The following is a 12,788-nucleotide window of genomic DNA, read 5'->3' as shown; positions in this document are numbered from 1 at the left end:
TGTCCCCAGCAGTGAGCAGGCTGGCCGTGGGGACGGGGGCTGTGTGGCCTCCTCATGGCTCTGGTGATGAGCTCCATGGCCGTGTGCTGGGCCTCTCCCCACCCTGAGCAGCGTGGTGGTAAGGTGGGCTTCTCTGGTGGTCCACCTCCACCTCCTCTCCTGTGAGATCAGCAAGCTGTCTCCTCTGAGGAGACAGACACTCCGCCACGTTCCTGTCTACGTCTTCTGCTCCATTTCCTTCCCCTCCACCAACGGCCTGGGAGTCAGACACCGAAACGTCGCTGCTCGGCTTCAGGCCTCGACGCCTCTCCTTGCAAAGCGTCTCCAGGCCGCTGACAAAAAGCCCCGCCAGCAGCCTCCGCACAGCCTGCTCCATTTTGCCATTCTCCCTCCCTAAAACCTGCAGGAACCGAGCAGAGCAATGGCAATGTGGTTTTGCTCGAGGGAGGACAGGAGGTGGGTTTTGTCTAGTCTGGAAACATATTTTCACTTCTTCCCAGTCATTTATTGTTCTTCTTTTGGCACCAGAAGAACATACTTTGGACATGAATTTCTCTGTGGGTGTTACATGGGAAATTAATCTCTCTCCAAGGCATACACGGTCCGGGACAGTTTTGAAATACGTGCAAGCGGATGGAGAGGGAGGGAGGCCATGGAAACGAGGCCACTCCATGGGGCAGGCCGGGGCTGCACGCTCACTGCGGGGTGAGGGACGCTGCCCATGGCCGGGCACAGGACGAGCTGCCTCTGCTCACCTCAGCCACGCCAACCCCGACCTGCAGAGGCCTGGTGACACACTCGTGCCATCCCCCACACCCTCATCCTGTCCCCCATGGCTGCGAGCATCCCCAGGCATGAGGCACAAAGCAAGCAAGCTGTGGGGAGGGAGGGGACGCTTCACCAGCACACACCGTAAGGTCTGCCGCTGCTGTAGGCTTGATTTGCCAGCAGAACATCCTGCATCAGCATTGCCTGCTCCCCTCTTCCCTCCTCACAGCGTGATTTCAGTCTCGTTATTTATTTTTACGATGCAGCATATTCCATTTACATGGCAGCTAAGTATTATAACCAGTTTGAAGTGCCCCTATGCTAGCTACTCTTAAAAATAATAAAAACAGTAAAATAAAAGTTGTAGAACTTTGATCCAAAAGCTCAAGAGAACCATGAAAAGCTTTACTCTTTTTTTTTTTTTGTTCTTTTTCCTGAATTAGAAAAGAAGCAGAAACATATCAAACAATTGTTTTTTATATAACTTCTAATGAGTCACTGCAAGGCATTAGACACCACCATACACATAGATATTTAGGCACTCCTCTGGCTCAAAATTATGCTTTATGCAAACAAAAGGCCTCTCACTACAGATTTACACAATAGGTTTACGCTGAGCCACTACGATCTATCATGTAACTGAGTGCTTAATGACTCTTTAATTTAAGGATTATTGACACAAAAGATGTAACAGCTGCTTAAGAGTTACTACACAGCAGCAGCTTTCCAAAAAGATATCACTTCATCATTTTTGTATTTTCTAAACTATCCAAAGACGCTTACATTCATGGCAGTGACTTGAAAGATGGAAAAATTCAAGGGGAAATAAATTAGAATATACTTGACCTCAGTGAACTAGGAAAAATATAAATTTAAACACACTTGGTTGAGAACAGATTTGTTTCTATTTATTTCTGACATGCCAAGAAGCTTATTTTATCTGAAGAGAAGCCTTCCAGACTAAGACCCTGTATTTTACATTGAAGGTCAAAAATTATTTTTTTAAGCAAAGTTAAGCCCCTTGCAAGAGTCACTTGGGTTGCAACTGACAGCACATTAAGCACAAGTGGTAAGGAGCACCGCCGAAATAACAGAAACTGGACAATATAGGAGAGTTTGTTAGGGTTGTTTTTTCCCCGCATGCGCTTGCGTGTATACATATATATATTTATAAACCCTTTAACAATGAATATTCCTGCTGCCAAGCATTCAGAGACAGGGCTGATTTCCTTTCAAGTAATTGATGTAGGCTTTCTTCAGTATCCAGTCCAGACAAGTTCTCAAACGTGAAGCAGGAAATCACACCGTCAAAGGAAAGCTGAGCATTCCTGCCACACGGTCCGGGTCAGCCCCTCAAAAACACTAGATTTATACTACTGCTGCCAAAAAAACTTGCATTTCCATGCCCTCCTGTTGCTAAGATAAAGGATGTTTCCTACTGCCTCAGAATGCCGTCCTCATTTAAAACTCCAGCTATGTTCTGACAAAACATGCTGCTGTCACCCCAAATTGAGCAAATGAGCCTATGTCCTACAGTATAAAGACCAAAAGAGTTATTGAATATCACCCGGGGAGCACAAAATGAAAAGGCTCCCATTTCTTCCTGACCTTTTTGGGCATTTTTTCCTGAAATCGGCCTAGCCCTTCAGCCTTCATTTCTCATTCTGTCTGTGGTAGCACAGGAAGGACAGCTTGGACTTTTCAGTTTCAAACAGATCAAGTTTTGTTAAATAACTTTTTTTTCTTCTTCTTCAAACCAGAAGCGGAAGGGAACACTGTGAAGAAAATGGAAACTGGCAAAGAGCTTTAACTTCAAATAGCCTTGTAAGTCAGTGTTGATGTGCAAAACTAATTCTGTTTTTTCGGCATTTAAATATAACCCGACAGTTGCAAAGGGGAGGGGTAAGGGTAGGAGAAGTGTGCTGCAGATTACTAGCCAAGTGCAAAATGCGAAGAAGTGTAGTGTTATGCCTTCTGTTTATCAAAAGCAATACGGCTTAGATTTATTGGCACCATGCTTTACAGCGGAGGCTATATACAAACTTGCACTGGAAAGTCTCAGGAAAGGGCCTTAGACAAAAAGCACTGCTGCACCCCCGGTGTCTGGGAAAACAACTCCTCACCCACGTCAGGAGGGGAAGTTTCCACAGAACAAGAATCCCAAGCTTCAGTAAAAAAGAGATATGCAAATAGCCTCATTCATTAAAAAAAAAGAAGAAAAAAAAAAGTACCACTGAATATAATGTATCTAAATATTTGTTCAGGGTTAAGTGGTGTTGTCTAAACAAGCAGAAAAGCTCTTTTTTTATGTAGATTTCCTCTGCTGTTAGGAGTGCCAGCTGCATACTTACTGCTTGTTTATTTATATGCTTTTCATTTCCTAGAAATCTTCTGTGTCATTTTTCAGATGCATGGGGTAAGCAATATTCTGACATCGTGTAACTCTATGATCCATATCATCGTCTGTTTGAGCTTTAGCTTACTATCTATTTTTACCAGTCATCATAATACGCTGATGGGAAACTGCACACTTCCCATCCTTAAAGAACAAGACCTGAAACTGGACGGGTTCTTGTTTATCCACTTGTAATTACACCCCACGTGCAAGAGGCCACATTTTCCTGGGGTGAAACGTCTGCCCGTTCAGCACAGCCTGCATCCCAAATGGTTGTTAAGCCTGCTGGCAATGCTGCTTCCTACAGCAACCCAAATTTTGCCTCTCCTTGTCTCTGTGGCTTTCAGCATTGTCATTACTTGATGCTGTTGGTCCCATGCACAATCCAGAAGCACTTCATAGCTAAGAGGAAGAAAGGATTTCTACCACAAGAAACAACCATTGGTGCACGGGGTCAACAAGCACTACCATTGATGTAGGACCTGGAGCGCTGAAGGGTGTAAAGACGGCTGAAGTGCAGAATGGGATCCCGACCGCCATTAACTCATCGTGCAGGAGATCTATGGGATCACTCAAGCAGAAGGGGAGATCTCTGACAGCTCACTCAAAGGAAGATGAGGGAATGCTACCCCATATTGAATAGGCATCTGGAGGGGAGGCACCTCACTCTTGTCCTCATCCTGGTTGAGAGAAAGCAGTTCTATGAAACGAGCAAGAGCTGAAGAATTCCAGAGAGGGATTTTTTTTTTTTTTTTTTTTTTTTTAGGGGGGTGGGTAAAGGCTTTTAAACATAGCATATAAAATTTCTTTTGATCCTTTAAGAGAATATTTAAAGGCGGACACTCAAAAACCTACCAGCTTTACCTTATACAGTGATCTCAGCATCTCACGAGAAAATACACGAAAAGTGATACAGAACCTTGTGTTACTGCAAACAGAATGGAAGCATTTACGGGCAAGTCTGGCGTCTGCCACAGTCTCAGTTCATTATTGACTAAATGACTGCAGATACGTAAAAAATGAACAAAATTTCTACTTAATGTCTGTCCTTGTGCAACACCAGTATTCAAGTGCTACATTCCAGAGAAAAAGCCACTCAGGAGCCCCTTCTGAAGACAGCATTTAGTTCATGATTTTTTTTCCAAATCTATTGTTTGCATGAAGCTTTTTCCAGCTGGTTAGTCACAGCAAACCAAGACAGCCAGTAATCAAGGACAACTCTACCTGATGAAGGATGGGCCCCTCTTGGTGGGCCCCCCTCTCTCAACAGCCATTTGTTGTTGCTGAAATTACATTTTCTCCTGAAATAATCCTGGAGCCCCCAGATAGCAGAACACCAAAAGGGAAAAATTACTATTCAGCCTGTATGAGACCTTCGTGCTCACATCAATAGCCAGAACAAAGAGACAGACCAAACCAAATGTTTGAAAATGAAAATACAACTTCACAAGCAGAAATGACCCCTAAACTCCCCCCAAATAGAAGCCCCAAGTCATCAGCAAAACTTCTGTATAGTTTCACGCGCAGAACTTATTTTCCTTTACCAGTGCTGTTCACCTTTACTTGCATAAATAGCTCTTCTCCTTTCTTCTGTGGAGGAAAGCAATCTACCATGCCCAGGTGGATTTAATAAGGGAGGTCTAATACTGGAGGTCAAAGAATATGAATGGATTAAAAGATTAGGGAGAAGAGCATGAAGGCTTTCACCTTTACGGTTCCTGTTCTGAATTCGTCTGATGTCAGCTGTGAGCGAGCAGTGTAACCATCAAGGAGCTGTGGCTGCATGGAAATCTTTCCTTCAGCTTCGAGGAGTTACAGTAAGGGATCATTAAAAGAAATAAGTCTGAATATTTTGAAAATATTTACTGAGACTGCCTCTCATTATCAAGCCCCATATCTACTTTTCTGTTTCTTCATATTCCACCACCATAAACACCACGGTGGCTTTACAGTTAAAAAAAGAAATCCCAGACTCTTCACTATTAAATTCAAATTTACCAGCTACACCATCTTTTTTTCCCATTACTTCAAATCTCTTATATCAAACAGATACCCCTATCCACCACTTTCTGTGCAGTTTCCTGTTACTTGAGGTGTTCGTCATGTACCAAATTACACTTATTATGAGTGGTAAACTGCAAAACAAAAGCAAAAAAAACCAAACACACACACAAAAAAAAGCACAATCTGACTTTGGTAAAATTTATTCCTGTAGTTTTCGTGATCATACCAGTCCACAGTAGCCATGGACTGCAACTTAACCTCCCCCGGGATTTTGGCTAAAATCACGTCAAAGTGGTTCATTATGGCATTACCAATGACTAAAAGCGCAGCAGGGTTTTACCACGCTCTTGCACATAAATTCTCAGCCATCTTTTAAGACACAGTTCACTGCTTCAGCTCCACAAGTTATGCAGAAATAGTCTTATTTTTTTTTTTCACTGCTGAAGTCCATATTTTCACTTTCACATAGCCAATTGGGAATGCAACCAGCAAAGTGCTTGAGAAGTAAATCAGACATACATTTGGGGTCCTGTCATGTAGGAAAGGAGGGAGCTCAACAAGTAGCACGCTGTTTCTACATATTGGAAAAACACTCAGAAGAGCTGGGTGTCGTATTTGGTTCAGGATTTAAAACCAGCCATGATTGCCTCCAAAATTCCTTCAGTTAAAAAAGCAAGCCGCACAACAGAACCGTCAGCCGTGACTGAGGCTGGTTGAGTAATAAACTCAAAACTACATAAAATGAACCTCATGTTTCCATGGTGATGAATACATCTTTCTCTTCAGAGTGTCTTGTGATGTAGAAAACATTCCCCAGTACTATTTTGGTAGTAATCTTTCTAATGGAAAAATCACCATCTCGGACAATACTAATGAAAATGCCAACTTGCATTAATTTTAGGATGACCTTGATAAATTGGCAGGTGAAGATGAAAGCAGCGCAGTGCCCAATGGAAAAGTAAATCAGTGAAGATACCCACTAGTGACACACATACATATTAAAAATTAAATAAATAACTAACCACAAGGCTGGTGGCTGCTAAGATGAACGTGCAGAACTGTTCATCTGCTTTACCTCTCCGATACATGCTAGTAAATCCATTTTTGCCTCAGTAAGCTTCCTCGACAGTGAGAAGATTTAAATCTTCTCAAACAGATACAAAACGTATCATCTCCTTAGGCTAGCCTTGCTTAATGGCAGTGAGGCATGGCCAATTGCAGCCACTCTTAACAGGAGATATTTGACAGGTATAAAAGCAGGCATACATGTATACTGTAGGAAAGGTCCCAAAGCTCGCCTTCAGTCACGAGGCTGCTCTAAGGGTACGAACTGCTAAACTCTGTCACCATCACTTAACTTACTGTGGTCCTTAACGTGGTACGGTGTTCTGTTCGGAGTGGAAAAAAGAAAAAAACCTTCTTAAGGGTACTTGCTTGACTATGATCCAGGGACACGTTTCTGAAGGAAAGAACCTGATGGGACAAAGACATACCGCACTTCATTCAGCGCGCATGCTGCGCGCGGCAGTGCAGGAGCCGCAGTCACAGACCCTTGTGCCAGCATCCATGAGGGCTTGGCGCTGTGAGCTCGAGGCAGCTCTGCTGCACCTCGGCACAGGAAGATGTTCCCCAGGCTCCCTCAGTAAGCAAATTTACCTGTCCCACTCAGATGGGAGAAACGAGGCATCTTAACTTGCAACCAGACCGAGAGAGTGTTGGCTACAGAAACAGAGCAAAGATTTTGATTCAAAAGGCACGTAAGCACAAGTGTCATTTGAAGCACGTAAGCAGATGCTAATAGGCCTGCTCAAGTGTTCAGAGCGACACATATGCATAAGCACTTTCCTCGAGAAAAAACCTGCAGATATATCTGACTGTTTTACTGACACTGTAACTGCATTTAGTTAACAGACTCAGATACGTTTGGGGCTGCACTTCTTAGAGCACAATCATCTACCAAATGCATATTGGGAGGATGATTTAATCAGAAAGAACTCGACACACTCTGAAAACAGAAACGAAATACGCTGCTTTTGGTATAAAATTGTCCTTGCAAACATCTAAATGACACAAAATGCTAACTAGCTGTGAGTAGGTCGCAGGTATTTGTTGTGGATATAATTCATATTCAGAAATCCTCCAGTGATTTTCTTGAAAAACTGGTTGAGATTTGACTTCTCTCTGTGTCAACAGAAACTGTGCCCTACACATTTCATATTCTTCCTTTCTGTTTTATGCACTAAATCTGAAAAATATTCAGCAGAATAGTGCTGTTCTGATACATTTCTAATTTAACAAGCAGCAAAGCCATACGGGCTAGAAATAAAAGATTACCTTAAGGAAAGACATGAGAGGGAGCCAATTATTCAAAGATGTGTCAACATGTGCAAAGTTTATGAAAATGATCGGCATTACATCTGAGTCAGTCCTGACTTTATATGGGTTACTTTTTTATTCCCATTGCCTTAGAAAGCTATTTGTTTTTTTACAGAATTAATCTTTCTGTTTAGCCAACAGTCCATAAATGTGCCATTTTGTTATTGCAGATTAGGGAGAAATGCACACGGTATTAGACAAACACAGCAAGAGGTAATCCAAGTGATATACTTGGTCAACATGCAACAACAGTGAGGTTGCTTTTTCTCTTGTGATCTCTGATAGTCAAGAGAAGTTCTCTTTTTCCTATAATCATGAATCTAAAGCCACCGACTATGTCAAGCCAATTTTCGGCATGTTCTTAGAGTTTCCTCATGACTTGGCTCCAATATTCAAACACTCATTAAATTGTTATGAGTATTCGTATTAATTAACATTCGGGTCTTGCAAGAAAATGGGTGATCCGGAAAAAAAAATCAGGTAAAACGTTTAAATTTACTAACTGACCCCAGATCTCAGTAGAAACAAGCAAGATCTAGTCCTAGTACTGCCCTTGAATAATGTCGCATTCAGCATCCTAAGAGTATTGCAATTAAACCACAGTCTAATTAGAACACAAAAGACTTTTTGGTAATGAATCTTGCTGGCAAAGAGCATCTTCAACACTTACTTCACAAACAATAGCAGTTGTCGAGGGATGCTAAACAAATTTCAGAACTGGGTCTTTTCACGGCAATTTGGAATATTTGAGATTTTGGTCTTTGGTCCTCAGCGTCAGCTAGTTATTTATGTTCCCAAAATGTACTAATGATCTCTAAGCAAACATGCACCATTTAAAAAATTTGCCAGTGTGCCTGTGATTACATATGGCTTTCCAAGGGAAGCCTGGCCTATCCCTTTCTGACCTATTTTCCTCCAGTTCCGCTTCTCTGTCCTCTCAGCTGAGTGCTGGAAGCTGCCTTAAGTGGGATAAAAATAACAATAAAAACCAAGCGCCTACAGCAACCCTCAAGCTACAGAAGGTGAAAAGAATTACATTCTTAATTCACAAGACTCTTTTTACATATAATCATTCCTTTTAGGTAAAGGTCAAGTTACAAGATTTTTTGCATTATGCATAGTGATTTCCATTTTGGCTTATTATTCGGTGGTATAAAATTTATGATGTCAGATTTCATGACAGTTAAACCTGAGTTTGTTCTATTTCAGAATGACATCTGGGTGTAGAGAATAACAAAGCTTCTACATTAAAATGGCCTCACATTTTTAGGCCAGCTCCTATGAAAGACATGAGAACAGCAGATACTTCAACAGATGTTCAGAAAAATATTTTACTTTTCAAGTGCTGCTGAACTAAAAGGGGTTAGAGTTGCATAATGGGAAATGAATCATTACAGTCAATCATGAAAAATATTCAATTGTTTGGAATCAAAGAGTTTGGAAAAAACCTCTTATTTCAGTGCTATTGCAAGACATTTTATATTCAAAAGCAAATAATCTAAGAAAACATTCAATGCTGCTGCTTAATCCACTTATGAGAAAAAACAGGTTCTTCAAGGAAATAAATGTATAAAAGCACATGTTTTATTTGTTAATGCGTGTAGCAGATAATGATTTTTAGCTGACAGTACAATTCTTCATTATGACAATGCAACATCCTTAGTGAAAATTGAGTAGTCTTAAGGTGTTCTGTGCTGTTCATTCATGCAAAGAATTCTTGTCAAATATTTTAATGAGAAGAAAAGTATGGCAGTCGAGATTAAAAGTCAAGGTGACCTTTAACTGTGGAAAACAGTATCTACATATCACCTTACATTTTTTTTTAAGGTCATCACTTCTCTCTTGAAGAGTCATTCCTTAAATGGGAAAACGCCGTGCATGGAAAGAGCTAACTAAAAACTGTCCTCAGCTCAGAATGAAGCTCAACGTTACACCTACTTTAAATCACACACATCCTTTGGAATAGACCTCAAATGCTCGTTGTGGTGTCTTCAGCAAAACGAGCAAGAAAATTGCACGTTAGGAAAATAGTGGATGTACACCCACCCCATGCTTCAGTAAAGCAATAGAGTGATGTCCTACAAGCTGTCACTCCTCTCTAGGAAGAAAGGCAGGGCTGGGGCCTCTGGCTCCAGGAGAAATGGAGTGACCTGCTGTCTGCTGTCACACTCCAGGCTGCACAGGTTAGTTGAGCAAATACTCTGCTCCTTGCACGTCATGCAAAGGTTCTGCTGCATGAATAAAATCCTCCACCCTCAATCTGGCCTTCAACAAGTACCAGAACAGTTTGGAAACATCGTTCTGGTTACTGGAGGTGAAATACAAACACGTCATCAAATACTGGTGTTTCACTATGTAGTTTTATGTCTACTCAAAGTAGCTGTGGCCAAGGGGCGATATCTGTACTGCAGATCTGTACTGCCCCCTTCCCTCTGCTAGAGACGCCCCGAGACCCCTCTCGCTGCCCCGGGCAGGATGCCAGGTCTGGATGCCAGCCTGCAGAGCCCTGCATTTGTCCCTTCTGCCTCCCAGCCATTTTACAACGTCCATTTACCCTCTACAACTGGAAGAGGTAGCAAACCTGAAAGAAGGACAAAGTCCTAGAAGGCCTTAAGCTGTTAAAAAGAAACTCAACAAATAAATAAATAAATAAATCTGTGTGGGTACAAAAAGAGGCATCATGTGGCAAGGGCACATTGAAAGAGACCTCAAGGCTGGTCTTAAATATCATGGTGAACCTGCTCTCTCATATATGTATTTTGTCTCTCAATTTATTCACTTATCTCTCATCTTCGCTCACTTCCCCGCACTAAAAGCGGTTCGGGTACAACATGACATTAGGGCGGCGATAAGGCGTTCAGATCAGCATTGGTTTATGTCCAGCCGGCTTGGCATGAGCTGCCCACCAGCACAGGCAGAGGAATGAATGTTTTCTTGTATCTGTCCACAAAGATACATTCTTAGTTATATATACTAAGAAGATTACTCACAGAGAATCATTAATCATCTTTATCACTACCAAACATAGTATCAAGCACATACAAAAATGTGTTTCCTAATTGCTACTATGGAGACAAAGGAACAGAGGAATGGAAGATGAAAATAAAGTACCAGGTGTCAATTCTGCTGAAAAATTGTATGTGAAATAATTTAATTAATGGGTGATATCATTTATACAAGGTTCTAAGTGAATCTTAAATAATGATAATACCCAAACACAGTAAATCAGATTTTAAAATTGCCTAAGAAAAATATTGTGGATAAAGTTGCCAAAACATACAGTAATGGGATGAATCTATTAAAATATGGCAATACTGGCACTGCTTTGAATCACAGCCTGAACTTGCAACAGCTCTAGACTTAACAGATTCTTTATAGATTGGTGTTCTTCCCCATTAAGTTTAACCACTTATTCTGAAGACCTGTTTACTGCGTACTGTGTAAATAAATGACTGAGACAATCCACATTATTTTTTCTAAGTACTAAAAACTGATTAAATAAAGTGAACAAAGATACATCATATGTTAATTATTTCATATATGTAACGTATATAGAGACCTCTCACATTTTGGGCAAATGAACTTACTGTATCTTTCAGGAATTTCCAAAGAGTTTAATGAAAATCAGATTTAAAAACGTTATGATACTTTCATTTAAAAATATTTTAACACTTACTGGTTGGTTGCTAACATCTGAAAAACAACACATCCTGCAACTACTAATGCTAAATACTCTCCTCACTGAACACACAACTGTAATTAATACACTAGTCCACTATTTTACGTTTATTGAAAAGTGCACAAAATTCCTTTTTTAGCCACTGAGGAGACTTGGCACCGGCTATAAAAGATTTATTGATCCAGTACTAACTAGAGTACGTCACGACTAGCCAAGTGCCAAACAGTGCCTTTGCACCAGATTGTGATTTACAAGTAAGGAAAGGAAACTGGAGTACTAATTAGATACAAAACCCGAGGCTTAAAAAGTTGTGTATTTATAATTAAGGTCTTGCAAAAGACAGAGTCTTTCTATAGTCAAGCTTTTATACCAAAATCTTTTCTCTAATAGAAATCCACACATGCCATTTTCTTTACTAGAATGCTGAGCTCAACTTTAAAGAAACTGTTGCCACTCTCAAAAAGAAGTCATGCACCTTTTGAATTGAAATACTGAAAAGATTTCTTTCATTAACAGCTGATCTTATTTAATTTTGATTTAAAAAAAAAAAAGTCTACCAACTTTACAATGGACAGTTCTGAATTTTTGGATCATTTCCCATATTTCTTTTCCACCAGGACAACTAACAAGGCACATAAGAATACTGTTAGTTTTCTTATGTTTTCACTGGAGTTTCTAATTCTAAGAGATGATCTTAACCCTGTTACCTTTGGAAATAGATTACTTGGGATAGGTCACACCTCACACAAGACGAGACATTTGAACTGCAAAAGTGAAGCAAAACTGGTCCAAATATCTGAAGGACACATGATGCAATCTTATATTGGATCAAGGCCACTGCATCAAATGAAATCAGCCCGGATAAACCAGAAGTGCCAGCGCTTGGAGGATGACATCTGTTAGCCAAGCTACATGCTAACAGTCAGCAGGCTTAACCCGACGACACGTGAGAGATTTCATCACTGAAACAACCCAGGTTCCCAGAGCTTATTCTGGTAGATAATAAGGGATTTACCACCACATCGGCTGGTACGAAGGTTGTGAGTGAGAGCAGCAAGCTTTTCCAGAAACACCTACTGACACTGCAGTCACTTTGGATCCAGTTTCTAAGGCACAACCCCGAGGCCGATGCCCATCAGCAGCTCGGGTGAAGTGATAAGCTGAGTCAGAAACTGAGTCATGAGAAAAGGGATACAGACAGCGCAAAGGAAGGGGAAAAGCCAGATTTATGATTTAAGCTAGTTCGGGTAGTGGAAGGCGCATCACACATCTATTTGAAAGGCAACGTGAAATTGCTCTGCAGTACTTACAGCTTGTAGAATTCACTACCAACATACACCCGTGTTTTCCAGGGGTCCAGCTCCACAAGATGTGAGTCAACAGCCAAATAATGTATAGCTTCATTTCAGCCTTTAGGTAGACAAAGCCTGTAGAAAATATAAAACAAGAAAAAGATGTATAATTTAATATCGATGGTTACTTGAAATACACCAATTATGTTAAATACACTTATAACAAGGCACACTTCCACATTTGGTGTCTATTTAAAACCTTATTAAGAGCAAA

At 40.9% G+C, this 12,788-nt stretch overlaps 1 long non-coding RNA gene across 3 annotated transcripts in view; it reads right to left on the bottom strand.

Annotated features, from left to right (window-relative positions):
* Positions 1-12,788, bottom strand: part of LOC137861981 (uncharacterized) — a 150,908-nt gene that overhangs the window by 39,796 nt on the left and 98,324 nt on the right. For all 3 annotated transcript variants that reach the window (XR_011099971.1, XR_011099970.1, XR_011099972.1), the window contains exon 3: positions 12,533-12,649. This is a non-coding gene — a long non-coding RNA (uncharacterized lncRNA). The remainder of the gene's footprint in view (positions 1-12,532; positions 12,650-12,788) is intronic.

This window comes from Anas acuta, chromosome 10, assembly GCF_963932015.1.
Source record: "Anas acuta chromosome 10, bAnaAcu1.1, whole genome shotgun sequence".
NCBI classification, from domain to species: Eukaryota; Metazoa; Chordata; class Aves; order Anseriformes; family Anatidae; genus Anas; species Anas acuta.
Note: the sequence above shows the minus strand (reverse complement) of the source record. Positions and strands in the feature narration are given on the sequence as shown.